Source organism: Varroa destructor, unplaced genomic scaffold, assembly GCF_002443255.2.
Source record: "Varroa destructor unplaced genomic scaffold, Vdes_3.0 BEIS01000006.1, whole genome shotgun sequence".
Taxonomy (NCBI): Eukaryota; Metazoa; Arthropoda; class Arachnida; order Mesostigmata; family Varroidae; genus Varroa; species Varroa destructor.
In genome coordinates this window covers 20,579,232-20,606,289 of record NW_019211459.1, presented here as the reverse complement: position 1 = coordinate 20,606,289, position 27,058 = coordinate 20,579,232, and the positions used below count along the sequence as shown (strand labels likewise).

The 27,058-nt window shown below is 43.2% G+C and overlaps 1 protein-coding gene and 2 long non-coding RNA genes across 8 annotated transcripts in view; 1 reads left to right on the top strand and 2 right to left on the bottom strand.

Annotated features, from left to right (window-relative positions):
• Positions 1-27,058, bottom strand: part of LOC111252455 (protein amalgam-like) — a 115,387-nt gene that overhangs the window by 16,379 nt on the left and 71,950 nt on the right. The window lies entirely within an intron of this gene.
• LOC147754976 (uncharacterized) lies at positions 108-25,618 on the bottom strand. 4 transcript variants are annotated; one of them, XR_015330477.1, is made up of 3 exons: positions 19,264-25,618; positions 14,633-14,691; positions 108-878 (listed from the first exon to the last, which is right to left on the bottom strand). It is a non-coding gene; the product is annotated as an uncharacterized LOC147754976 (long non-coding RNA). The 4 variants fall into 4 exon arrangements; XR_015330476.1 differs by lacking the exon at positions 19,264-25,618 and adding an exon at positions 18,848-19,247; XR_015330479.1 differs by lacking the exons at positions 108-878; positions 19,264-25,618 and adding exons at positions 886-1,949; positions 18,848-19,247.
• Positions 4,144-27,058, top strand: part of LOC147754975 (uncharacterized) — a 51,326-nt gene continuing 28,411 nt past the window's right edge. For both annotated transcript variants that reach the window (XR_015330483.1, XR_015330484.1), the window contains exon 1: positions 4,144-4,359. This is a non-coding gene — a long non-coding RNA (uncharacterized LOC147754975). The remainder of the gene's footprint in view (positions 4,360-27,058) is intronic.

Genomic DNA, 27,058 nt, shown 5'->3' with positions numbered 1-27,058 from the left:
CATTGTCTCGAGCTTTCATCAGGACAGGCCTTGTATATCAGGACAAGGAATTCAATCATTCTAATTAAGTTCTACGCTGCTCTGCAAAAACGAAAAGACCAACCAAGTTATATCGAACAACTTTTTATTGTATCCTCTTAAGGAACCTTCTGCACACCCCAACAAGTTGATCATTGTCACTGGTAACGCCATTTGCAACCAGCGCCAAAATCCCCAGTCTTTTATTCTCCCCCGAACTACCCATAAGCTTCCGACGAACAGAAATATTAACATTCACAAAGAACCTACAGGTATAGAACGATAGCCGCCGTGCGTAGATTTGTTTACCGTCAAATGTGTTTACCGTTACGGCTACTGTTACACTGCCCGCTAAATAGGAATGCACGAACACCTGCGGGTGACCGCATGATGGACATCTAGACGTACGAAATCAAGCTCGTTGCTATTACCGCCAACGCTCAAACAAATCAAAGCGAGTATAGGAGATAGTGTCGCATCCGACGCTGATCGACTTCGGCGTCTGCGGATGAGCGTTTACATCTCTACGTTTTTGATCATCGCCACTGCAAAAATATTAATTCTGCTGTTGCTTTTTTTGCTATCACGACTGAAAACTACGTGGCTAAGTTGCTGGTAGTATTATAGTTGATTGGAGAAGGGGGGCCAGAGAGCGATCCTGCCAATGAACGTCCGTGCACGTAAACTGGGCTAGGATAATCTGCGCTAGGCCTCGCTATTAGCTGCACGACTGTGTCAGTGGGTCACCGGAGAAGCCGCAGTAGCAGCAGCAGCATCGACGGCTGCTGAGGATACGGTAAGCATGGCGTCGATTAGCTGCCATGAGTAACGTGTCCTTATGTCCGTAGATGTTTGTAGTGCTGAAGTAGCAAACAAATAAAGCAGGGGATGAGAGCTACGGTGGTGGCCAGAAGCCCCCACTAGTGTAGTTTCCGTTGCCCTTCCGTTTGTTAAATACCATCGATCAAATAAAGATTATCGACAGCCAACAACCAAGCGGTCATTGTGCCATACTACAGCAAATAAGGTAAGTGCAAGCGTTACGGCCCGAGACGGAATAAAATGTAGATTGAGAAAGCGCAGCTCAGAGTTTTCTTCGGGATTTTTAACATGGCTATCAATCAAAGATTGATTGTCGACTGTTATGGCCACGAACAGCGTTATCATCATCGCAGTAGAAGTTGGGGTAGGTTAAGTTGAATCAACAGTTAATTTTTAACGGGATTTAGCGTCAAAATCGGTTGATCAAATCAACTAAAACAGCGACTGTAACAGGCGAGAAGACCCGATATTAACCAAAACCTCAATAACAACAGTGTGTCCCATCAGAATTACCCTGCGTCAAGGTTTTTCAGTAATGAAAAAAACGTTTTTTTTGTCGAACGGTTCAGCCTAGTAATGATCGTCGTTCAATAATTAATGGAAACAGAATACCAGAAACCTGACAATGACGTGGTTTAATGAAGCACTTGCAACCAAGGTAAGAGTCACTCAGTATGTAGAAATAACAGTACCTAGATTGAATGCGCACAATATATCCATAAAGATATTTTTAAGGTCGAACACAGTTCAGCTGACGAACGGGTAAGCTCTTCCTTCCTGATAGAAAAAAAGAAAAAATCCAAAAAAATATTCGCTTTATGCATTCCACTTAGGGCGCAGCCTACAAAGATTTTTTATCACTGCCGCATTTGGTTGTCGCACAGGCAGTAGCGATAGTTATTCAGCACGTGATGTGTTGATCAGCTTAAGGTGGCACCCGGATAAATCTTCCAGCAGTGCCCGCGTCCACATAATAGCCCCTGTTACCATTTCCTTTGCCCACATCAACGTCTTTCGTCCCCGTCTCATGATTGTCGTCGAATCTTTCAGCCGGTAGCTTTCAAGAAGAGCGCTGCGGGACGCCAGGCCACGATGCGCTCACCTTAAAGCTTATATAGAGAATGGACAGGAATACAAAAATACAGGATAAAGAAATAACCACTTGTGATCTTCATTCATTTGTCCTTCAAAAGCCTTTAGAGAACAAACATTCTCATTTCGGCTATCGTCTGCTATTAACGTACAGTGTGAACAGCAAAAAGGGTTATGCGAGTAACGTTTTTTATTTATCGGATAGACCGTTTCCTACGTTTGGAATGAAAATAAAGACGTAACATGCCAAGCACTATATCCTCCTTCTAAATCATTAGAAGCACGGCATTTGACGAGACGCATTTAATTTGTAACATTGTTCTATTACTAAACAGAGTCTAGTGAGACGGAAATTACGGGTAATTGTCCATCATAGTCCACTCGCGGACCCGGAAACCATTCTGCATTACCCCGTTTAGCTATACGAGAATTTAACATAGATATCCATTGCTGGTCCGAGCGCATACCCACGTTCTTACTGGATAGAAACTCGCTGCCTTTACATCTGGTCCGCTCAGCAGTTTAACAATTCGGCCTATAGAGTAATGGCAAAAATAACCTGCCCCTGTTACAAAATGAAGAGCCAACATTCAATCAATAGATTCCGTGCATGATCACTCTAAAAATAAACAATACCAGCCGAACTAATAACAGATAGATAGCTTCAATGTATTGTGTTTGGTTGATTGAAGTCGACCCTTCACTCAGGCGCTGTTCTGGTGTGTTTTGCCATTCTCTTCTGGCGGCCGTTGTGATCTACGCTATACTATGATGCCAGGCAGAAATGAAAATCGCAGTGAGAATGACCTTGGCAGCGTCTTAGTTGCAAATGAGATCTAACGGAACAGATTACAAGGCTTTTATCAGCAGTACGGTAATCGCCACGTTAAAGTTCATCTTGACCGCATATCGCTGCTTCGATTACTGCAAGGCAGCTTGAGAATCGAGCGTGATCATGTGCTGCAGCATATCCTGCTCAGCCGTTTATCGTAGAGACACTTCTCATATCTATAAACATATACACATCTATACGGACGAATAGTTCGATACAAGATACGCTAGTAAATCGCAGAAATTCATTCATCCGACATCCCATGAGCGGCGCCACTTTCGTGTTATTTCTAGCAAAGCATCAGCCAATGGGCTTGTCCGCCTCAGTGTTTGAATTAAGTAGAACAACAAACATTTCTATTTTCAATGCCTGTTTTGTGACGTTTTTTTATGCAACGTCAGCCAGTCACGGATAGATGGTTCCTTTTCTTTTGCCCTAGAGAGAGAGAGATAGAGAAATGGAGAAAAAAGCTCAATAGAAGGCCGTTGGTGATAACGGTGAGCATCACGATGAGATGGTTAATACACGGCACCGCGATGGTGTTGGCGTATATGACTGCCACGGGCAGAATACGCTCGGGTCACCAATACAATGCCGTCGTGACCCCTTTCGGTATTGACTTGTTGAGAAGCTCGATTCCCTCAGTGGAAAATATCGGGACGTGCATTCTAGCGGCAGCCGAGTAAACGCATAGGCAGACTTGCAATTCAACGAGTGCGTACGACCTACCAAGCATGACATTATGCCAACGCCATCATGCCGCTGGTCCCTTGGTTTGTCCGTTCATTGGTCGTTGGCATCCCTAACAAATAAACTATTTTCACAATGAGTTAAATCACACAGTGGGGTGCCCTGTATGCCCGAGGCCGCGACTTAGCAGCGGCGGCTGCCATTGGTGAAGGGACGACGAGGCCAATGAGTTAGGCCAAAGCCCACTAGCGTTTAGCTTAACGGCCAGATCGAAAAGACGCCGACAGCCAAGGACACACAGCCGTCAATATCAGATGTAGCGTAACTATCATATAACGTTGTGAGAGCGTGAGTAACTCAAGTGTAAACAATTTGTCGAACTGCAACTGGCCGTCGCCGAGCGCGACGCCGCAACTAAAAGACCACCGGCGTAGTCGCTTTTGGAGACGTTCGGTTGGAGGCCACTCACATACAAAAAAGAAAAAAATATATTGTACACACAATATCGTCGATTAAATTCAATCAATTAATTTTATTATTTCTGCCCATTGGGGACAACTTTTTTCTTGCTGAATTTTTCGGTTAGAGATATATTCTGTACTTGTTGTTGTCGGCACCCACGGAATCGACAATTGCGTTTGGTAATCATTATATACATAATAACAATGTGTCAACTAACTGAATTAGTGGTACGCCTCAGGACATAGACCGCTAATTTAGCGTCTTGTTTTGTTTTCTTTAAACTCTGCCAAGGAACAGTGTCACAATGGCAAGCCTTTTCTCTTCTACAGTGTGTGTCTGTTCGCTTTTCAAGCTAAAATGTCTGTTCTCAACGGGTTGTCATCTATTACGTTCGGTTGAATCGTTAAGTAACGATTACGCGCAAATCGATGCATAGCTTAAAGGTAAATTGCTTAAGTAATGGCTTGGGGCTTCGACAGCTTCTACGTGTCTTATCGCAAACGACCGTGACACCGTAGCGTCAATAGCCATATATTTGCTAGGGAGCTAAACGCGGACCGTAATTATTAGTGATTGTTAGCAGTATTCGATGGAGCAGCGGTGATGATGGTATTGCATCTTGGCCTCTGTTAACAATAACTATAATAAATAGCATAGCTCTATTTGACAGAACCAAATAAAAATCTTTTATTTTAGTTTTTTTGTTGACCCACTATTTGGTAGTATCGGCTTGCCAGAGACTTTTACGGATCTTAGCCAGTTGAAATTACGATACTGCTATTTGTACTTAACATGTAAAATCACTATGTAATACCATGAGTCGGCCGTGGAAGACCAATCGATTTGCAGTATTTAAATAGGTAAGAATTTCAGCTTTTATTCTGAAGAATTATGTTCTTAGTGCGCCTATTGTGCCACTATCTAACAACGATCCGCTTATTATGATCTATAATATCTATTGCCCGAACAGCTAAAATATGAGTAACGCTACAACAACTAACTCGCGCCTTAAGCGTCGCATTATATAGTGTCATTAAAAGGACGATCATTGTTAACATTGTTATTACCACTACTAATATCATCGTCATCGTCGTTATGAAGTAAGAGTATCTCTTATTCAGCGTCACCAGTGAGCATATCGCGTATTCAGCGGGTATTACTGGCCACTACAGGGAAGAACTAGATCGTTCGTATCACGCTGAACGCAAGCCGTGTATATATATGGCTATAGAAACTCTTGGCGCATGCATTTTATTGTCCAAAATGGTCGCTCGTCAGATATTGGGTTCTGGTCTGGGAGAACACTACCACAACCTTCTCGAAATCTGTTAACATCTCCGTTCCGGGCTTCGTTCGAACGCGCTAAGCATGCAGAGCCTGGACGTCTACTACATACATTTCTAAGAGAGATCACTTCGTTGATGGGCAGTTTTTTTGTTGTTTCTGCGCATATGGGTCGCATAGGCATCACTGAGCTGGGGCACCGTTTATTTGAGTCGAAGTCTGCGTGCCCGTGTTATTGGAAACGTAAATGTAAAACCTCATTGATGCCTTGAATAGTGGTCTGGCAGACGAGAAACGTAATCGACTTCTGCAGATTGGTGTAGCTATCATCCGTCATCTTGTCACGTCCTTCCAACTCTGAATGCTAGTAATTAACAGAGCAGAGTTCAAGTCATTTGTGAACGCCGTGCGGGTATGACCCGAATGTGTAAGTTTCAATTCCAATGGAACCATTGATGAAAAAGTTACAGCTGCAGCTAGATGGTTAGTTCCGTAACAATCCATAGACAATCCATATGACCATAACAATGGTCTATCACATTTCCATAATGTACGATAGAGATAAGTGGAATTATGACAAATAGATTGGAATTAAATTGTTCGAAGGCATTTGATGATATTGGGTGTACAGTGTACTATAACATGCACAGCGTTAATTGTTATAGCAAATGACAACTCCAGGCCGTGCCATTGACATATACGAAATCGTGATACAAGTTCACGTAAAAAATATATGAACAGCTGGCTCATTTACCTTCTTCGGTAAGCATTATATTGTAAACATTGACGACAGACAATAACTCAAAGCCGTGTCGTGTCTACCTCTTAACGCCTAGGTACACATGTAAGCCTGGAACGCATCCTGAAAGACCGTTACGTTGAACCCCCCCCCTCCGCGCAACTTACGAACGTAAGTTGTCGAGGGTCAACTGTTTCTAAAAGTGTCGCCGGGTAGAGTACGTGTGCGAGTTTTCCATGAAAGTTTATGAACTATAGCCCGATGCGAAATCCCGCTCTTGAAGGGAGACGTCTAGATTCTAATTGAGTTTTGAACAAGCTCACACAGCTGGCAGAAAGAACCGGCGGATTTAAGCAGTGAGAATGGCGAAACAAGTTCAATTATCACCGGATGCTGCCTAATTCCTTTCGTTGAAAAACAAGCACACCAGGAACACCTATTATCAGTAACTCATTTCTAATAACCTTCTATCTGGTGCGTAACAGTCATAAAGCTGTTTGCTAAACCCATCCGAAAAGGATACGTGTGTAACTGTCAGCTATATATCTCTCTTGTGCAAAAAAAAAAAAAGACGACAATATTGAATTTCAATTCGTTGCACTCAAAGCTATCGCCCGATAGCAATAATTTGAATGCGCGCGCCATCATCATCATCTGATAACGATTCGCTGTACCGAGAAAAAAGCTCATCAGTCAATGAGTCATTGGTCCCAGCGATTGAAGAGGTGAGACTAGTCAGAAGACATTTGCCTGGTCTGATGGCAAGATCCGATGTTTTTATCGGTTTTTTTTGGGACGGCGTGTACGCCATGATGGCATCAAACGCGTGGCATTGATTTTTAGTTAAGTGTGCGTCTTCCTCCTCCGTCAATTGACGCGATCCATGGCCGCATCGATTCAAGTGTGCCTCTTTAACATAACAGCTCAGTAAATAATTGACTGTCTATCGATCGCTGACAATCGTCCTGGCAGGCAGGCAGGCAGGCAGGCAGGTCCCGTTTACCAAGAATGGTCATATGACTTAAACACTAACTAACCCAAGTGGTCACGGTACGTCAAATTTTCCCCCTCAAAATTTAGAAGAGACGTCGGCTATGAACATTGGGTTTTCGATTATTCTGTGCAGTAAAGGTACACAGTAAATGCTCTCTCTTGTTTTGAAAATGAACCGTTCTCGTTTAGTCCCGTGTATTTTATAATCATATCATAGACCCCGTACTTTAGCGCCTTGTTCATCGTCTTTGTAACGTCTTGTCTACCTCCTTCCCATTCCCTCAATATACCACGATGTTGATGTCCCATCTAGCAGTGAATCTTGTTTAGTGTAACTTCTTACAAACATTCAGTACGTCTGCCTATCAATGGAGATATACGACGTTTTTCCAAAAATACGATTACAATGTAAATAGCACGTGAGAAAGCGTATGATACTATACTGCTAACACTGTTTTGACTTTCATTTATTGAACATTTTCCTGTTTTTTATACATGCATATGTATCCTAACATCTTGGGCGAGCGGCAGATAGGCATAGCATCACTATATAGTAATATATCACGCTCAAATAGAAAATGTATAGAAATTGTACATGGCAGCGAGAAATAAACGAATACTAATGTCCGCTTACAACCGTTGCTACTTGACTTGGAAAGCTCCAGACTACTTTTGATGGTAGGAGTGACTGCGGCAGATTGTATAGGCCAGTGTTCCGCTACGTGATCAGTACCCAACCACAATGAACGGCAACCAACCACAGGAGTCAGGACTCTAGTATAGGAAGGCGCGAGTAAAACAAATAATCGGCGCGTTAATTAGCTCGAAATAGATTGTCCGCTTACTGGAGTGGAGGTGTATCAATCACAGTCGACATAACAGATTGTTACATGATTCGAAAGGAAGCATACTCTTAGATTTCTATAAGCCAGAAAGACGCAGACGTCCATTGTTACCTTAGACCGTAAGAAGAGGTACACTGATTAAGAACCCCTTCTGGCGCTAGCACGCTTGAACAGTGGTTACTATTTCGAAGGTTCTTAAGCCGATCTTTCTATCATAAGGTAACTGTTACTGCTTACGAGTGTCTCTTGCATGCGAATATACTAATGTGATAGGGTTTTTTGATAATGTTACTTGTTTTTAGCTGATCTGAAATTCAATTCAATAAAACGACCTTTAGCCATTATAGATTGATATGCTCAATAGTCAAAAGTGTCCTGATTTCACATCATGACAACGCTGAATATAGATAGCAACGTGTAGTCTTTTCTACATTGCTCTACAAGGCCTCAGGTTTAACCTACAGGCGGCAACAACGATTACTGTCAGAACTTCAGTATATAATACCTAACACCTGTCTATCAAACAGCAAAGGATGCCTGGAGTACTACATGAGAACATGGTCGATAAGCGAGGATTGAAGTTAAGACGGACACACGTTACGTCGATAGTTTATTCCAGCGGACTTATTTATACCCCGACTCGTAGCAGCATTGTGGGCAGTTGTATTCGATGCTTCATGACATCTGAAGTAGTCATCGTCGTTACTAAACTAACGAAAATTATGACCACGCAAAGGGAGCCACCAATGTCACTTACATCGTCATTTTTTTGCGGTTTCCATTTTCGTCACTTACGCCTTCGTCGGATGAGACAAATGCCACGCTTAAACGTCCAGTCAGTTCTACGCGCGGAACCACAGTTGTTTACTCCCGACAGAACAGCAACAATGACTGTGTCCGATTGCGCAGTGGAAATTACACAATGTCTGTCGACGTATAGGATGTACCTTTTGGGTGGCTAAGGCAGGGATGAACTGAGACATGTTTTTGTTAGCATCATACGTAAGAGCAACATGTAACTGTGTCGTTCTTGCGAAAATGTTCCACTCTAACCGGTACCGCAATTATATAGTCATCTACGGTGGCGAGATCTATGTGAAAGTGTTGTCTTATACGGCATTTTTTCGGGGTAGAGCAAATGGTTGCTTTATAATCATGACCGGCCGTCGTTATCAGCAAAAACATATGGCTTCGCTTGTACAGTAGAACCAACACTAGGATACAAAGCATGAAATACTGCATACAGCTTATAGCCTTTATAGCCTCCCATTGTAGCCAGTAAATGAAAATTATGCTACAGAAAAACGCTACTTTTTTGGCGAATTTGTTGGCGACTGGCAAAGGGTTGTGCGAGGCCCTAAACATTACCCAAAGACAGAATGAAAAAGTGTCACATTAGTGGCGTCACATGACGATGTGAAGCACACAACGCATATTGCTACATTGTTGCAATTTATGTGGGTGACAAGATATTAGGCTAAATGACAATGTGTATCGATCGGTTTGCGCGGCGAAGAGCACGGTATAAGCAGAAGCTTTCGTTGAAAATGGCCGTTGTAGTTCATTGGTATGACCCTTTAAGAAAAACAAGTTGGCCAACTAAGGAAACCTTACAGGTCAACGATCAGATAACTGCAAATTTGATACTGACGATTTGGTTCTACTTCTACATGTAGTATTCCTGTTGGCAAGCCAACTACTCACCTAACTACCACACTAAAAGGACATATCAAACATGCGATGAATTAATTTGCCCCCTGGTTCTTGCCCTTTGAGGCAAGTCCATGAACCCGAAACAATTCTATCGATTGATGGTGAATAGTGATGTAGTAATAGGATGCTGTAGATAAGATATCGAAGTAATACAAAATTTCCTCATCTTCTGACCATGCACATATGCCCCCCGGTATGAACAGACACGTGGATGAGTACAGTTTTTTTGACGACGAACCACTCGCGTACGTAACCCCCTATATGTATCAGTAACTTATAAAAACTTATAAAAGATAAGCTTCTATGAAATAGCTATTTTCAGCTTTGTCAATATATTCGGGAATTCCTATGTCGAATCAATGAAGACATCTCAGTAGGTAAAATATTTCAGGTCGTTCAAACAGCAAAACTTCAGTGTTAAATTTACGAGTTCCATGCATATATATATATATATATATATATATATATATATATATATATATATATAGAGAGAGAGAGAGAGAGAGAGAGAGAGAGAGAGCGGCCAAGCTGACTGCTTATCAATCAGAGAACATGGGCTTTGTTCGAAGAGAAAAAGTGGAGAAAGTGGGTGCTTGACAAACAGCCGCCGAGCGTGTGACACAACTGTAAATAGATCTATTACGGCCCGATCTCATTCGAATTTACGCTTCTTCTATTCCGTTTGGCTAAAAGTAATTAATCATCTGAACACATTGTTTGCCGTATCGCCATTGAAAGATAGAGCGACGCACGACGCACGTAGCGGAACATCACCTTCTTATCAATGGCATAGCAGACAGCTAATAACTGATACGATATATCTACATTTTGACAGAAGAAGTGCTTTGACATGTAACAACTTGAACCGAGAATCAGAAATATATAGACGGCTCTCGGCGTCAACTAGCTGAGTGGGAAGCGTATAGATCGAAAATAGTATTTCATATTAACTGTTATTTTCGCATGGCGAACGTATCAATCAAGACGTAACAAAAACATAGGCATTACATACGAATTCATACGTTAGTGTTTATGATCGATTACTAATAAAATCGTCGCCACTACTCGCTGCTATTACTGCTATCGCTGCTGCTTCAACAGGCCCCAGCGTATCACTCTGTGGCCATATCACGGAACGCTCAGAGGGAGCAAGCTCCCATCGCGTCGCAAGGGTTTATGGCCATCTCGAAGCCTTAGATTATGCTGCTGTCATTAAAAATCATTATTTTAAAGATCTGTTGCTTTTCACATATTTATCGTGAATAATATATTTAGGAATGGAAAGGTAGGCGTTTGGCCTAGTGCTAAGTTTACTATAGTATAATACTATAGTATTAGATAATGGATGGTAATAGATGAGACAATACGTTCTATGGCATTGCCCGGACTGAAACCGGAGTCACTTTGGCACGGAACCGTTTAAGCTTACAGAGGGTTGGTAATACTTCTTCTCAATAGTTATACATTCAGTCTGGCGAATCCAAATCTGTAGACGCCGACATATAGCGTTGGTCGTTTCCTGTGCTAGCTGACAAGAAAAAACGACCCTTTTGAAAAAAGATCACAGGTCCACGAGGGGGTTATTCGCTTCGTGTCTCCCAATCTGAGCTAGAAAATAGCCATGGAACATCTGCGATAGAACCGAGTTTTTAGGTCGGAAACGGCCTGTAAACACCTGGCGGTTCCACTCTGGCTACATAAGAAATATATATGTGCAGTTTGAGAAGGAAGTACGGCATATTTACCCTTCGCGTTCGGGACTTAGCAGCATAAGTTAGAAACAACATGCTCTAACTTATGTTAATAAGTCTATACAATAGTAGTCCCATTGATTTTTACTCTCGCTCTCTGCAAGCTAAGTGCAGCGCTAGAACATTTTACGTTCTTATTGCATCGAGTTGTAACATCGAACTTAACCTGGAGTGCGTTTACGTACTGTCATTGCCAACGTCTGCTGTTTATAGTTTACGATCGCGTACTAATAAATATAGAGTAGATCTGTAAAAGGCACAGCTTGTCCCCGTGATGTCATCCCTGTAATCACCCCGACATTTTTAAAATGATAACTATGACTTATGGAACCTCATATATAACATCAATTTCTTTCCCGTCTACCAAATAGGCCCACCACATGATATACTTCCATTTTTGAAAGGTCGCATACCTTCTACCTGCATCTACTCCAACAGGTCAGTAGTGCAAATCAATCTGATTGTTCTGCACCATTTCAACATAGGCACTCCTGTGGAATACAGCAGATAGCGTCCAGCTTTTTTGACCATCTTGCCAACGCCAGTTGTCAAACGACATGCCAGATCGAATCACGACGAACGCTCGTTCAGATGATCAGACAGTGGTGTTTCCAGGTAGCTAGTTAATCAGTCTTCACGGGCAGTGTCAATGGTTAACTGAGTTAACGATAAGACGCACATTTACCAAACGATGCACGCGCCGGTTAAGCTATTCGTTCGCCCTGTACTAGTTGGCCATAGAGTTACAGACAGACAAGCAGGTATCGCATAAAAGGTGGATAGAATCTGTCTATTGTGGATAGCGCCTGCTCAAGAAACGGTACCCTCTGTCAACCTTCTATTGTCAGCCGCGGCTACGAGAACCACGGCAACGAAAACTGTCCTTCCACACCAGCTTGTCTCTGCCCATTGTTTGCTACTTCAAAGAGAGGTTCTGAGACAGAAACATTTGTAACGGCTCACGGCGTACTTGTGTCTGTGTGTGGGTATATGCGGTAGGCTTTTGCGCCTGTGTATGCGCTGAAGAAGGCAACTATATGAAGAAAGTCTGCAATTGGTTCCCTGTTTCTCGTTACTTCCTACGTGCTGTTGTTGTAGTTACTATCAACGCGAAAGTGCATTATGGAGTTAATTCACTTCGGTTCATCGAGATAGACACAATGTTGGGCCAGCGCGAATAGGTTACACACCATATAGCCATTTTGCTGGGGTTCCCCTGAAAAAGCAATGCTGTGTCCGACGTCACTGCCAGATACAGCCGTAGCACCGGTAGATACGCTGAGTTTACCAGCACCATCCCCAGAAACAGTCACGCCTTCTCTGCTTTCGTTTTTCCCTCGGGCCACTTTTGCTGCCGATCACCGGTTCAGGTCAATGTTTCAGACCGATCCTAACCTAGTGCGGCGCGGCTACTGCCTGCCCATATCTCTCTGTAAATGTCTCAACGGCGCTGTATGCATATATGTACGTGAGTGCTTAAGGTATTTGCCTGCATGCGAGCGTATACTCGACGCTGCGGTTCTATCCTGCTTCGTTCACTGGCAATGAGTTGACGCCCGCTTCTGCCTCTCGCTAAGTCGAATTGTGTAGTCCACCATTGAGCAGCAGTAGAAGATCGTTACAAACACTGAGCGGCGCATCGTCGCTAGTTGGGTCGGCCGGGAGCGGTAACGGAGGCCCTCCCAAGAGAAAGACCGTATGTGACTATGGCGACACGAGGAAGAGGGGATAAATAAAATGAGAGCAGGACCTGAGTATGACACTAAAAGTGGGCACGCAGCATTCGTATCGGGTACCGCGTCGGGTTTATAAATAGAGCGAAAAAGGCAAAACCAACTCTTCGTTGGTCCCGTTTACTCAGGTCAAGCACGCAGAGAACGAGAGATCAGCGATCGCAGTTTCGATGAAACTGCACCAGAAACCATTGACAAGTAAATAGCAGCAATGGCTGCCTACTGTTGAGAGAGAGCCAACATTGAAAGCGCATCAAAATAGAGAGAATGAAAGGGACGACGAACCGAGTTACCGAGTCAACTGTTGCTGGATGCCGGCTGGGTCTGGCTGTGACGCCTGCCACCGGAATCTATTGCTGTTGCTAACCAAATGGTGAAGTGGGCAGCCGGTAGCGTGTGCGTCCACGGTACTTATGAGTACTGTAACTAGTAGCAGTAGTAGTTGGCAAGGCAATGGAAATCGTAGACGGGATATGGTCGTCCGTGAGATTCCGCATTGAGCAAATATACTATAACGCGCCAGTTCGGAATAGGAACTTACGCTTACCGCACTAATAATGACGCTAACGTCAGCGCTGCCATAGAGCATGTGTCTGTGGCCATTGTACCGGTAACCAGTTTAACAAATCTGTAAGTGGCAAAACAATTCTGATACAAGAAACTGTTGCTGACGCAATAAATAAGCTCTGCGTACAAATCCTCGTGCAAAAAACACAGCAAGAAAAGGTATACCCATACTATTTGGAATGCTCAGCTGCGTCCATTACGAAAGGTGTGGGTTTTTCTAGGAACGAATATATCGTTTCACCCTCCCCAGGGCATTGCTAATGAAATGTCACTTATATGGTGCATCGATCCACTTTTCCGTGTGACTGATAGAAAACAGGTTTATCGGTCATTTCAAGGAACTGGCAAAAAAACGAATACCATAATTGTAGCTGTGGTAGGACATGGTGGCGACGGTCCTGCCCGTCTGCAGCTAAGCAATTAGATTGTATACATTGCAGAGAAAAAATTTAAATAGTGATTTATCAGGCCGGCGCTGCTCTGGTTAGACGATCTTCGAATATGAAGTGGGTAGGTTTATTGGTTTTCGAGGTAGAAGGTGCCAGCCACGCTTTCATAGTTCCAAATTAGACGAATAGTAGATGCTATTTTAGGTTTAGTAGAAATAAATGGCAAATCCCTAATGCTAGTCTACAATAAGCTCATTCAAAAGCAATATTTGAGCTCTGCAGTGATCGTTAGATAGATGCCGCCTGCACAAATCAGACGGACTTGGGTCTAATTGTTGAGGGGATGATATTCTGCTATTGGCAGCTTTACAAAAGAATCCTGGTGGCGAATTTGACTGTTTCCACCGGTACAATTAAATATCTTAGGTTATGAATAAAAGATATAGAATTTTGCAATGCAAAGGAATAACGAGCAGATGACGGGATACAATTTTAAAAACATATAATAGGTATGGTAGATGGAGGCTGAGTTCAAATCGGGAGCTTCGTCTACTTCTACTAGTATTATAGAACGACGCACGCTTATGTACCGTGTGCCCTCCCTATGCTCGTATGTAGACCGGCCTACAACATCTCACTAAATACAGATGGAATTTCTTGGTAAAAGTAATTAGAACTACGAGTGAGTGAAGACCTACTAACTTCATTTCAAAACTTGTTTCATCTCGAAATTTGCTGCCAAGTTCTGCCACGGTTCTTACCTGTAATAGAAAACAAAATAACAAGTATTATGTTATTACTGTAAAATGTTATTGCATTGTTTCCAGGGCTTACGTAAATGTTTGTCATATCTCAATGCTATGCGTATTTAATTACGATACAGCGTGTACCCGGTTGTCCTAACAATATTGATTTGCCCGTTAGCCGATTCTGCAGTCCAGGGTCGCTCCGATATAAACCGTTCCAACATTCACGAAACAAAGCAGAGAAGTAAACGTTCGATCAGCTGCATCTACAATCCTCGTATCGTCCGTGCGTTTACGGTAACAATAGCTGCAGGAGCAATAGTATGATTTGCAGTACAGTTTGACGTAATTCATTTGTTATAGCTAGCCACAAAAGTCTGCCATGCTGCGCCTGTACAAATTCCTACACTTTCTGACCCATATCAAACGAAAGGCATACTGACAATCAACAAATCGACGAAGCTACAGCTGCGCTAGTCATGAGTAAGGGACTATTCACACCCGACCAATCCGTCCCGGTCATGCATCACTAAATCAGAATCGAAATCAGGCAGTTGGCGGCCGAGAACCGGGACGCGTATAGAACGCGCTCTGCAGTAGCCTACAGTTGATAGGAAGAAACACGATGGGGATTGGTCTTCAATTTTGAGCCACCAATGATGATGGTACTGGCTCATTTGTTCGTGCTTGCTGTCAATATACCGTGACCATTTGCCGTGACAGTTGCCACGGCGTCGCCTTCGTCGATACTGCAGTTACCGCATTTATATCCAATGCGTAGGTATCCACAGCAAACCAAACCACTGGTCAAGCTGCATTGCTTCTCTGGTATATGCCGTTTGAACAGGGACTGATTGTTTAGCGGTCCTAGAGCTACTTACGACCCCCGAAAAGCACCCTCCATTGAGTTAGCCAGCTGTCAACGACTTCAGACCTTTCCTATTTTGATTCGCTTGTCGGTCCGGACACCCAGCAGGGTAGAAGTACCAAAGGCTTACTTCAGATGCGACCTCCTCTTTTCCCCATGCCGCCCTGACGCTCCCTCACGAATACTGGTGAGTGATGCGTGCTCAACGTATCCAGTTATTACGGTACCTGCGAAACCGATTGGTCATAAGACGCCGCTGTAGAGACAGCAGAGGCAGAATTGGTGAACTGGCAAACGGGCGGGCGGAGACCTATGTATACTTTGTACCTTTGACCTATGTATATTTTTTTTGCCGCTTGTTTATCGTCGGTACCAGCAGAAAGGGATTTGGTAATTTGCTACCCATTTACTAATTAGTTAAAGCGGGAACTCAATAGTGACAATGGGAGAGGTGGGATAACACAAGATGGAACATGTGTTTCTGGAACAACGACACCTTGACGCACAGACCACATTTAGAGCGATGCTGAATGCTATTTTGTTGTTGTAGCCGTTTGTATGCTTGCCTTATATTGTTGGTAACGTTAAATTCGGTCTCAATTGTATGAGAAATAATGCGGCACCTGTGATGAAACGTTGAAAAGCTAAGAAGTACCATCAAAATTATTCTTACGCCCTTCTTTTCTTTTTGATTAAATGTCAAACGTTCGATTGACTCCAGAAGCACTAGCAGACTATACCTATCACAAATTGACTTTTAGAGAACGAAGTGACCTCTTCAAGAGTCTGACATATTACGTCGACCGTCGAGAAACATTGGTACACGATAACGGTATAGGTAAGTTCCAGCTCTGCGTCCAAATTCTACTCTACGTACAAAGAGGCAGTTGTTTGACGCGATGTTTTTCTTTGTTTGCTACTTGCTGCCTGATGCAGCATCGACTACCTGACCTGAATTCTGACGAAGTTACCACCGGCCGGCCGACAATAACGACAACATAAGCCACAATAATGACGATACAATATAATATTAATGGCGATAATGACATTTATCGAATGAGCTATGAACAAAGCGATTTTGCCCTCTCTTCATAAATGTGCATAGTAAGTGCTTAAGTGCGCTAGTACACCATGGGGTACTAATTCGTTCCGTCCAACAACGATAAATCTAATATCCCGCTACATAATCTTATCATCCAAAATTACCTTGATGCTCTGCTCTGCCTTGAACAAAACAATTAGAAAAATTTGTTGGCAGAATTGTATATTAGGTCTTCTCGGAAGACCTAGAAGAAACCCGCGCGATTCTCTCCCTCTCTCTCTCTTTATTTCCAATAAAGACGAATTTGAATAAAGCCGGGATGATAAACGTTACCGTTATACGTTTAGACGCGTTTAGCGTTGAGCGCGATTGATCAGCCAAAGGAAAATGTACGCGTTTGCCTGGCGCGACTTGCTGGTTAACTGCATTAGGGAAATCAATTGTGCGGTATCTGTTTTCATGCGGACACAATAGACACGGCTTCACAGAAGACTTCAGAAGACAACGATAATGATACAATATAACAATAATCATGCTGGTAGTATCGAACCATCAAATCGTTATTGATCGATGAGTCAACAAAGCCCATCTCTGTTGTCTTCTCATATATGCAGTGCAACGAAGCCCCTATTAAAATAGGTAGCTAATAAGCCACCTATTTTAATATCGACTCCTATCGTTGTTTACTTATCGTATTATTTATTAGATGGCGGCAACAGGGAATTTGCAAGCGCATAGCTACCGCTTATTAAAGTAATGCACTGGTACACAGGAGCGGGCCGCTTTCCAAATCATTCCAAACTAGTTCGTTATACGTATCGTCTAAAACTGCATCAGTAGAAGTACTCAATAGCGAAATGTTATCATAGACATTGGTTTCTAACTAGTGCTGTCCAGCTCCATGGTATAGATAATAATGGTGCCATGATTTTGTGAACTACCGCTTAATTTTGGTGTCTTTCCACCTCGGGCGGTTGTGAAGCAAAGCATATCTTCGCAGACCTTATCTTCGGCTTCTTTCATTTACTGGTTTGCCAAGAATTGCAAGAACTGGATTGCCTTGAGACATTCGATTCACTCAACGTATGAGTGTCTGAACAGAACGATCTTCCTGCCGGATCTTGCTAATGCGGGAAGTGACAAGCCGTGTGACTTTTGCCCTCCACTATTTCTCGTGTCGTACGCGTCGAACTGTGCAATTTATATTTTTTTTTCTTTGTTGCGCAGTAAATCAGCGGTATCGTTCCGGCGTCAGTAACGCATTTACCGTCCAACTAAAGTTCTACCGCGCGTGTTGTTATCGTTGTTAGGCCGACTGGTAAATCGGACTATTTTAAGACTAACAAATCGATGCCAAGCGATAGAAGATACCTGTCGAATTGTCTTTTACGAGCCGCAGAGACGGCGACGCCAGCCGAGCATTTGGACGACGGCATGAACGACTACAGTCGTACTCGAAGCCCACAGCTGCACGGAACCGTACCTATCAGCACAATCTTCAATTTCTTTTCTGCTATTGCAAGACGCTGACTAGTGCTGACTCTGAGCCATAGAAAAAAGCAGGTTCATAGTTTACCTTTGCTTATATCGGCTCTGGATCAATAATACTACCTTCAACCTCACAGGTAGGCTTCATTCTGTCCGGTTTTCATTCTGTCCTTTTTTGTGTCACTCCGGCCACGATGTCCTTTCACGTCACAGAGACGAACCTCTCACTCGAACGAGCTCTGTTTTACTGCGGCCCATTCAAGCGCTTGCAGAGCGGCTGATGCTCACGAATCGTAAAAGCGCGGGCCGCATTGTGTAGTGGGCCATAGGCGGAGCGGTGACATAAGCAGTCAGTCAACAGATTACATATAATCGATAACGAGGTCAACTGGGCGGTATCTTATCTTTCTGTTGTTCCCGCTAGAAATATGATAGGACGACTAAAGATAGAGTGGTATTAGTGGGAATCGAACCTTTACGTTTTAAGGTTCGATTTTCCGTATTACGGTGAAGGGTGAAGAGACGACCTTAGACCGATTACCAGGCGCGGTTGTGTAGTCGCAGGCATGCTGGTCCGATGACGGGACAGAATTTACAGGAAATGGCCGCGTCTAAGTCAATCGTACATCGTCTTGTACGAAAAGTTGACCAGAAATACTGGTAACGTTTACAAATTATTTGACTACTGTTGCTTTCCTGTCTTATAACGCTGTTCACAATGATTAGTAGAGAGAGATCTATTGAATGAAGTGACATTATTTAAATGCACAAACCCGATAGACAATTTCAACGTATCGCATCGCTGAAAGCGCTCAACGCGATTATGTCTTCGCTGGTGGATCCTTTATACGCAGAACACACACATGTACACAATGCCCCTTAGATCAATATCAATACACTAAGAAATCGCGCTGAATAATTGCCCACTAAGCCAAAATACGCATCAACTACTACTGTTGAGTAACGTAATTCTCTCACAAAATTTCATTATCTTCTCAGCAGTTCATATATTCTTTGTTATATCTATGGATCGACCTTTTGTGTAAACACTATGGTACATTATAAATGTATTGACCTATGCATACGATAATACGCAGTTATTCTAATGTGATTTGAGCGCCTTTTAATGCGAGGGATGGGTAAACGTAGACGCGTCATGCTCGCCACGTTCTGTCGTGTCGCCACTTACCCCTTCAGCGTTCGATAAATAATTCACTCGACCCCATTCGTCTTTCCGATGCGGTCATTGTCGTCGTCGTCGACAGCGTCATTATTTTCGTTCTATTAGGTTTTTACGAAAGGAAAAGGAGCGCATAGCCATTGGCTGACCAGCCGCTACGTTGGTCGTCTGTCGAGTCGGCATTGTTGATTACAATAAGGAAACTTACAACAGCTAAAATAACAGCAGCGTGGACGATAATAACAACAGGAAAAAAACAACAACAACAACAACAACAATGCAAATTGCAGACGACAGCTAAAAAATAGCTAGGCAGCCAAAAAGGCGAAGCAAAAATCAAATACGATAGCAGACTGCCACTCGGACGGCAGTTGCTTGATCGATTCGTCTGCTAGGTTTCCATCAAAGCATTAAGCTTGAGTCTGTCTGCTGCAAGGACCGTCGGCTATCTAACTATTACTTGCACAGTTTCTAAATAACATCATTATATTATCCGGTTTTGTTTCGAATTGTAAACGCACACGTCTTATTGGTAACAATGATAATGATGGTAGTAGGTGCAAGATCCGCCATGATAATTTATGGTGTCGTCGACAATTTTGCCAATTTCTATGCAGCTGGCTAGCTTGCGTTCCTTCTTTATTTCTCTTACCTTATGTTTCGATTGCATGCTATCTCGTAGTTTGCTGGCTAATCATAGTCGATCGAGTTGGGAAGCAGACCCACCAGTTTTGAAGGAACATCAATGGGCCTTGCTTGTAAATGTTCGTGCTGCTGTAACTGGCGTAGCCTTGGGGTATCCCAGTTGCGCCGAGATTCGTTGCTCGCCCACGGGCATCGTGCACGAGCAAGTAGAATTCATTGGGATGGAATCGAAAAAAACGCCGACCGACAGAACTGAAGTGAATGGAAGGCGCTGGTTGTGCAAAAACAGGAATTATGGCAACTCGCAACTGCTAGTACTACTACGCTAGTCGTTGGACCTCGTTTCCTGTGCTAAGACCCGTTTCCTTTGGCGATCAGTCTCTTATGTATACTAAGAAGTTACTGCTGGTAAGTGCAAGGAAGCGGCGTCTCAACTTTTATAAACTAAACTATTTATCGCAATCAATATCGGTAATGCGATGTTTGAACTGCAGCGCGAGTATTGCCGGCGACTGACAGGGATCGAGAACAGTCTCTCTGTCATGTCAGCCCTCTTTCCGGTGACATTTACTCGTTAGCACCTGTGGATCCAATGGGCTATGGCTAAGCGAAGTTTCTCCAATCGGTTCGAATCTTTCATGAACGGAATAACGTGGCTACTAAAAGAGCTCAGATCAGTGTTTACTAGTGAAGGAATTGGCGAACGAAAACGTCGCCGGCGATTACATTGCCTACGTTATACGCTAGAAATGATCGTGGTGTTCAGAGAAGATGGGCAAGATTCGATTCTATGATCTAAAAGCGGTAAAAACAAAGTGTTTGGCAAATAAAATTACTAATTTTTTCCCTATTTTCGTTAGGAGATCTGCTGCCACCAACTGTTAGGACACGGCCTGTCTGTGTGAGCCGTAAGTAGTTGTGCCTACTAACAGATGCTATTGACGGCGCTGTCAATAGCACGAGCGTGCGTTAACGATAGAGCTGTGATAATTATTATGAGGGTAGTGCCACTGTGAATTATAATTAGGCTAATTTAGATAATCTGCACGCTCTGTTATAAGATGATGTCGTTATTATTAATGTCAGCACTAAAAAATTGATCGATAAGAATGTCGATTGTCTCGCGGAATTCGTTCTATTTCGACTGCGTCATAGCAGGAGTATGGAGAGATAATCATGTCACACATAGTAGGTTATAGATAGATGCATGCGTATAGATAACGGATGTTCTGTCCAGTTTGCGATACGCGTTACGTACATGCAGCATTGGTTGTCCTGTAGTATAAGTATTATCGGAATATCGGTGACGCAAATAATTAACGCGAGCAAAAACCAACCAGCAAGTGTTGTCTGTACATTTCATAGCAAGCAGCGAAAAAGTGGTCGTTTTGGTTGAAATTAAACATGACGTTCTATCGCGTCCGACGAGCACGCCGCATACAACTTACTTTGTGTGTATATTAATTTGGCAGTTTTTGTTAAGTTTTATATCATCTCGGTTTGGTACAGCTTCCTGTTCCGCTACCGCTGATATCGCGATATATCCTTGTCTCTACATACTTCTTAGATTGCTAGGGCAGTAGTAGTATAGGACTCGTTGAATTTAGATCAATTCCAAGCAACTTTTACACGTTTGTGTATGATCACAGCTTGCAATTGTTATCGAATCCCGCCGAGCTGATAATGCAAGCGTCCGTCTACAATGGGAGACAGGCGACTATGACTCGCAAGCCGTCTTTCGAATTACTCACGACTGAAGAGATGTCGAGCCACGCGGCAGCTAAGGAAGCTCGACGATCGGATTCACGAAGCTTTCAGCAAAGGATGATTCATTTTGAAGGAAAATTTGCCCACTGACAGTGTAGCCCAGTAACCCTTTGAAATGAGTAAGAACTTTCAATAGATTCAAAAATAGATTTCGTGTTTTTTTGGCAAGCTAGACGTTCATGTTGCGTAATATATTGTATTCTTTACCAGACCTTTGAGTGAAGAAAAGATACAAATGGCAGATTGTAGAAATATGATTCTTGATCTGTACAAACGTACCCTATTTATAAAAAAAGAAGAAAAAACAAAGCTAATGGATTCATCTCCAGCAGTAGCAGTGAAAATTCAAGTGGTTGATGCACTCTCTCGATCTTTTTCTATTTTTTAGACATCGCTATGTGCTTCAAACTGTTTCAAACCTGAATAGCTTTTTGCATTTCATACTGTGTGGCATGCACAAAATAGGCCTATCTAGGCAACGCTTCAACTTGTACTTCAAGCTGTGACAGCATCAGCAACAAGGCAAACCCCATCAGGTCCACCTGCCTTATAGAACATCGATTTGTATAATTGAGGGCGTCATATGAGTACATTTCGTGTACATATTCTAGCTTTCGCCTCAATGACAAACAATCCTATCCGGAAGTCCTTGTTCCTTGTGTCTGTCCAAAGGACAATGAAGTAATGGCAACAATTTTTTTCTACAGAGCACTAATTACATACATGTTTCTGCTCTTCACCAATTTTTTCATATATTTATCCATCATGATTTTCCCTAAATAGAGGCGATGCGCTCGCACAGTGCATACCTATTTCCTACTATCGGCTCCTCGGAAAAACGGTAACTCAATATACCTACCGATGTAGAACAGCTGGAAATCATTTAGCGTATATAGCAAATGTATTCTACGTATATCTACGAGCAGCAGCAATAGCAGACTCACGAGCCATCATTCTGTCTCACAAGTAAATGGACTTCCACTTGCAAAAAAGACCTAATGATGCTAGTGTAGTATCACAAACCATCAAAATACGCTATGCGGCTTCTGTCGTTGAAGAGCTAACACCTGCTAGTTAGGTATTCGTCCAGCCAAAACAACGGCCGCGTCACGGGCTGCAAACTAGCGTCTGACACAAATACCGACCTATATCACACCGATGCTACCTGTGCTGTTCTAACGCAGTTGGAAAAAACATCGTAGCAGTTATTTCGGCTTAGGCGTGATCGTCCGTCAAGTCAGGCTGCTGTTACTGATGAGCTCATTTGTTCCTTCAGAATGCATGGCTTACCACGTTTCTGTTCTCTCGACCACGCGATGGACGGAACTTGAAGTCGACAACGATGACGGCGACTATGGCAATTATGCTTGATACGGCTTTGCAAAATAACAGACCGCTAGGCCAAGCCAGGAGCAGGCCGGCCGCTCTAGGCCAAGACAATGATAAGTACTCTTTCTCGTTGGAAGCAGCTACGTATGCATGTAGGGCATTTCTAGCATGAAGTGCCTGTCGACTGCGACTGTCGATGAACAATGAATGGCATGAACGAACAGAAAGCAGTAACGCCAATGGACGCTGATACAAATCGTAACCTTACTTGCGTATATGGATGGTATTTCTAAATTAAACGCCCGCGTGTAGAGTTACTTCTCTAGTGCACTTGCTCTCAAGCAATGGTGCCATAATACTATATGCGTGAGATCAATTGCAGGCTTACGCCTGCAATTCTATATTTTATGACAATATTCATTTTTTGTTGATGGACAGTCGAAAGCGCCTTTACAATCGGCTAGTTTTTCAACGATCTGTAGCACAGAGAAGCTAGGTTGACTGGCCGGATTGCGCAGGTCGTGATGGCCATTTTACAACTGTCCTAAATCCCTTTAATTTAGATTGGCGAACATCTCTTTTAGCGTCACTTAGGCGAGCATTACCTGGCTTTTTTCACGTTGTCTTTTTCTTTTGTTAGATGATGCTTAGGTATAGGTTGTTCCACGCAGGTGACAAGGAGCGAAGTTTGCATGTATGCCATAATCTTTTCATGCTCCACACAACGAGGCCGATAGCAGATATATCGCCCGCGAGATCCTCCTCCTCTTCCAATTTCCAACCGGATATTTGATTTTCAGCCTGCGATCATCAATGAGTCTACTATACATACAACTGCTGGTCGTGATAGGGTCCTTGTGCCTGCATTGAGATACGTTTCGATATAAAGCTTTTTGCGCCGCTTTTTTCATCCTATATACCTTCGACGCTTTGTGTAATTGCACTTCGTATATTTCTGCCCGGTTTGCCATTCATATTACCGTGTCTTTTCATTGTTGTTCTATTGATTTTTTCCCCTTTTCAATCATTGTGTTGATCATGTGACAGCTAGGGGCTGGTCATGTGGAAAAGCTATTTTTTGCCATGTTGATTTGGCTTATTGCAACGCTGAAACTGGCAAGAACGGTGCAGTTGCTGATGACGAGGTCGCCACTGTTGCTACCCGCATGGCACCGATGATGATCCTCTTACCGTGATACTGACGGCAATCTTTTGTGTCGACAGAAAGGTCAAATGTCGTTTTTGCCTGTTCCTTCTCCGTGCCTTTCTATGTCTACCTGCATAATTGCACGATCTAATAGTTTAAAGTCGATAACTATGTGGCAACTAACGGTTGATTAATAATTAATAGTTGTTTCTGGGGTAGATTCAAAATATCTAGGAAAATTTCGAAGCAGAATCAGATAGGGCGACAGACTCAAAAGGACATACCAACCATGAATTGATACAACTCCGTATAACAAAAAACGAATACATATAGTAGGGACAGCAATACAAGCAGCAGATGCCCCTTGTAAGTCCTAAGGATTTTACCACGATACACGTTGACAACGGTGGTAGCGATCGTTGATCGCTGGTCGCGTGATGCCTTCGGGAGGATTTCCGCTGACTGGCGCCGGTGAGACTGCAGTATTCGAGCACAAGAGCTACATTGGAGGCGCGAGAAGGCGTCGGGAAGGCTGATTGTCGTTTGCAATACTACTAGCTAGGCGTAAACAGCTTGTCCCATAAAAAGCCTGAGTGCGTTCAGTATCTCCGTCAGTAGACAGTTTTTGACTACCTGTCGGTGTCATCTTCGCTCCTACTTCTAAAAATTTCAGCGCAGCACAAGCTGACGAGTCAAGGACTTGAAGACACAGAAAAGGATATAGATACAGAAACCATGTATCCATAAAGTATAGCAGTATCGTTAGCAGACGAATTACATAGCCTAGCTGTTAACGGTGCTGGCGACATCAACAATAGCAACCTTGAACTGACTGATCTCTTCTTCTCAGAAGTAAGGTAGACAGCCCCGAAGTAACATAAGCGAGATAACGTAGCCATTGGCGTTAATATCTGTCTTAATACAAAAAGGTGAAGGCCTATTAATGACGTGACCTAGTGACAGGAAGGAAATGGTCGCCTCACTATTTAACAACAAGCGATACGGCGTCGTTGGATACGAATTATATTGCATACTGAAACGGCTGATAACACTCAAACCACATCTAGAACCAAAACGATGTTTCTTCTTTAGACCGCACTCGCATACATCCACAAAAATTTACAATGCAGTTAAACGGTTGTTTCTCTACCCGCTTCTATTATCGACAACCATCATTTTCGCTAAAAAGTGTCACTGGCTTCCAGCTGTATCAATTACCATTGCTTTGCATGCATTCGACGGTGGCTATATAGTGACACTTGAGTGCATACTCCTGAACCAGTCACTATTAGGAAATTTGCTTAGCGACTTCACGCCAACCGAGCGTACAAATTGATTTGTCTGACCTGATCCGTTCACGATAAATCGGTGGCGTTTTCATGCCTTTGAGACTGAAACAATATATACAAGCTAACTTAATCGTATGAAAGCCAAATCCTCAAATAGTGTCTGTTATCCTTTGCAGATCCTACAGACCTTTTGGGCTATTTTTCGTCTCCTAGAAAAGCATTTTTCTTAACCTACTAGAACCGCTGGTTGAAGTCTTCACAGACTTCATCGCTGGCACGATAATGAGCTTAGGCTCTACGCCGGTGAGGGTAACAGTTCGACCATTGTGGGAGTACGTACGGAAGTTCCACGAAAGAGCGTCACGTATACGGAGTTCCTTCTTCTCGCGTCGGCAGCGATGTAATACTGCCGATAATATCATGCCGCCATCGTCATTAATCTCACTGGCTCGAACAGTAGTTTGTTAGTCAGAAAAATATATAAAAGTAGAATCTCTGCAATGGACGATAGGTTTTTTTCTATTGTATGTTTGCAATTATTTCCCCAGGCAGTTCCTCCTCTGCGCGACGACTCCCGCCTCGCGGCGAAGGCTAAATAGAAAAGTAATGAACGATCGGCCTTTACTATATTACTATTTGGGCTCATCATAAAGGAACGCTTTAAGCTCAGCCTCGCCCGTGAACATGCTTCTGACTGGACTGACTTAGTAGTCGTATACTTATGTAGACATAGAACGGCACGCACAATCCAGAAAGGCCACGACGCTTCTGGGTCTGATGTGTGGACCCTGTATAGATACGGTCGAAACGACTTCTTGATTGGATATTGTTAGCAAGCGACTGCTTAGCCGCTAGACGTACCACTTGAACAACGTTACAACAATAGCGGCATAACGCATTTACGGATCGTTACATTGTACGTGTAATAGAATTTAATACGCATTCCTGCAATCAGAACGCCATCTAATTATAACTTAATACGCTCAAGGTAAGCTAGTAGCTCACACGTACTGACATTGTATAATATAGTGACGCTCGTACACGTACCTTCAATATGCATAGATATTAATTTCGTTCTTCTAGGCCACGTATCGTCTTTAAGAGAATTCCAGCTAGCTACCGGCCCCTACCCACTACAAATATCAGACAGAGGGGCAACCGCAGCAGTTTAACTAGTTAGAGCAAGTAACGACTGCCAACTTGAGTAGCCACTAGCATAAAAAAAAACGGCCAATTTAACAGATAGAAACTAAGGAGAAAAGATGCAACACCGGGAGTCGGGGCGGTACTGTTTGAGATGCATAAGTCAGAACTTCAAATCGTCTGCTAACGGTGGCCCCCTTCGCTGAACATACATTCCGCGCATTCGTTGGTATAGTTGCGATACAATGAGATTTGAAAGCCAAAAAGCGCCGCGTCGAGGTCCCTTGATGCTTAGCAAACCTTAGCTGACGGCCCCCACTGAATACGGAGTTGTCCGGCGATTCTATAGCGCAAGCACTTGTCCACAACAGCACTCGGGATTCGGCTGAGCCAACGAAAAAGCCTCGACCTAGTTTGGCGTGTGGCTCTTCAACAAGAAGAACAACAATATACGCGCAAACAGCCCGCGGTAGGGTTGTCTCTC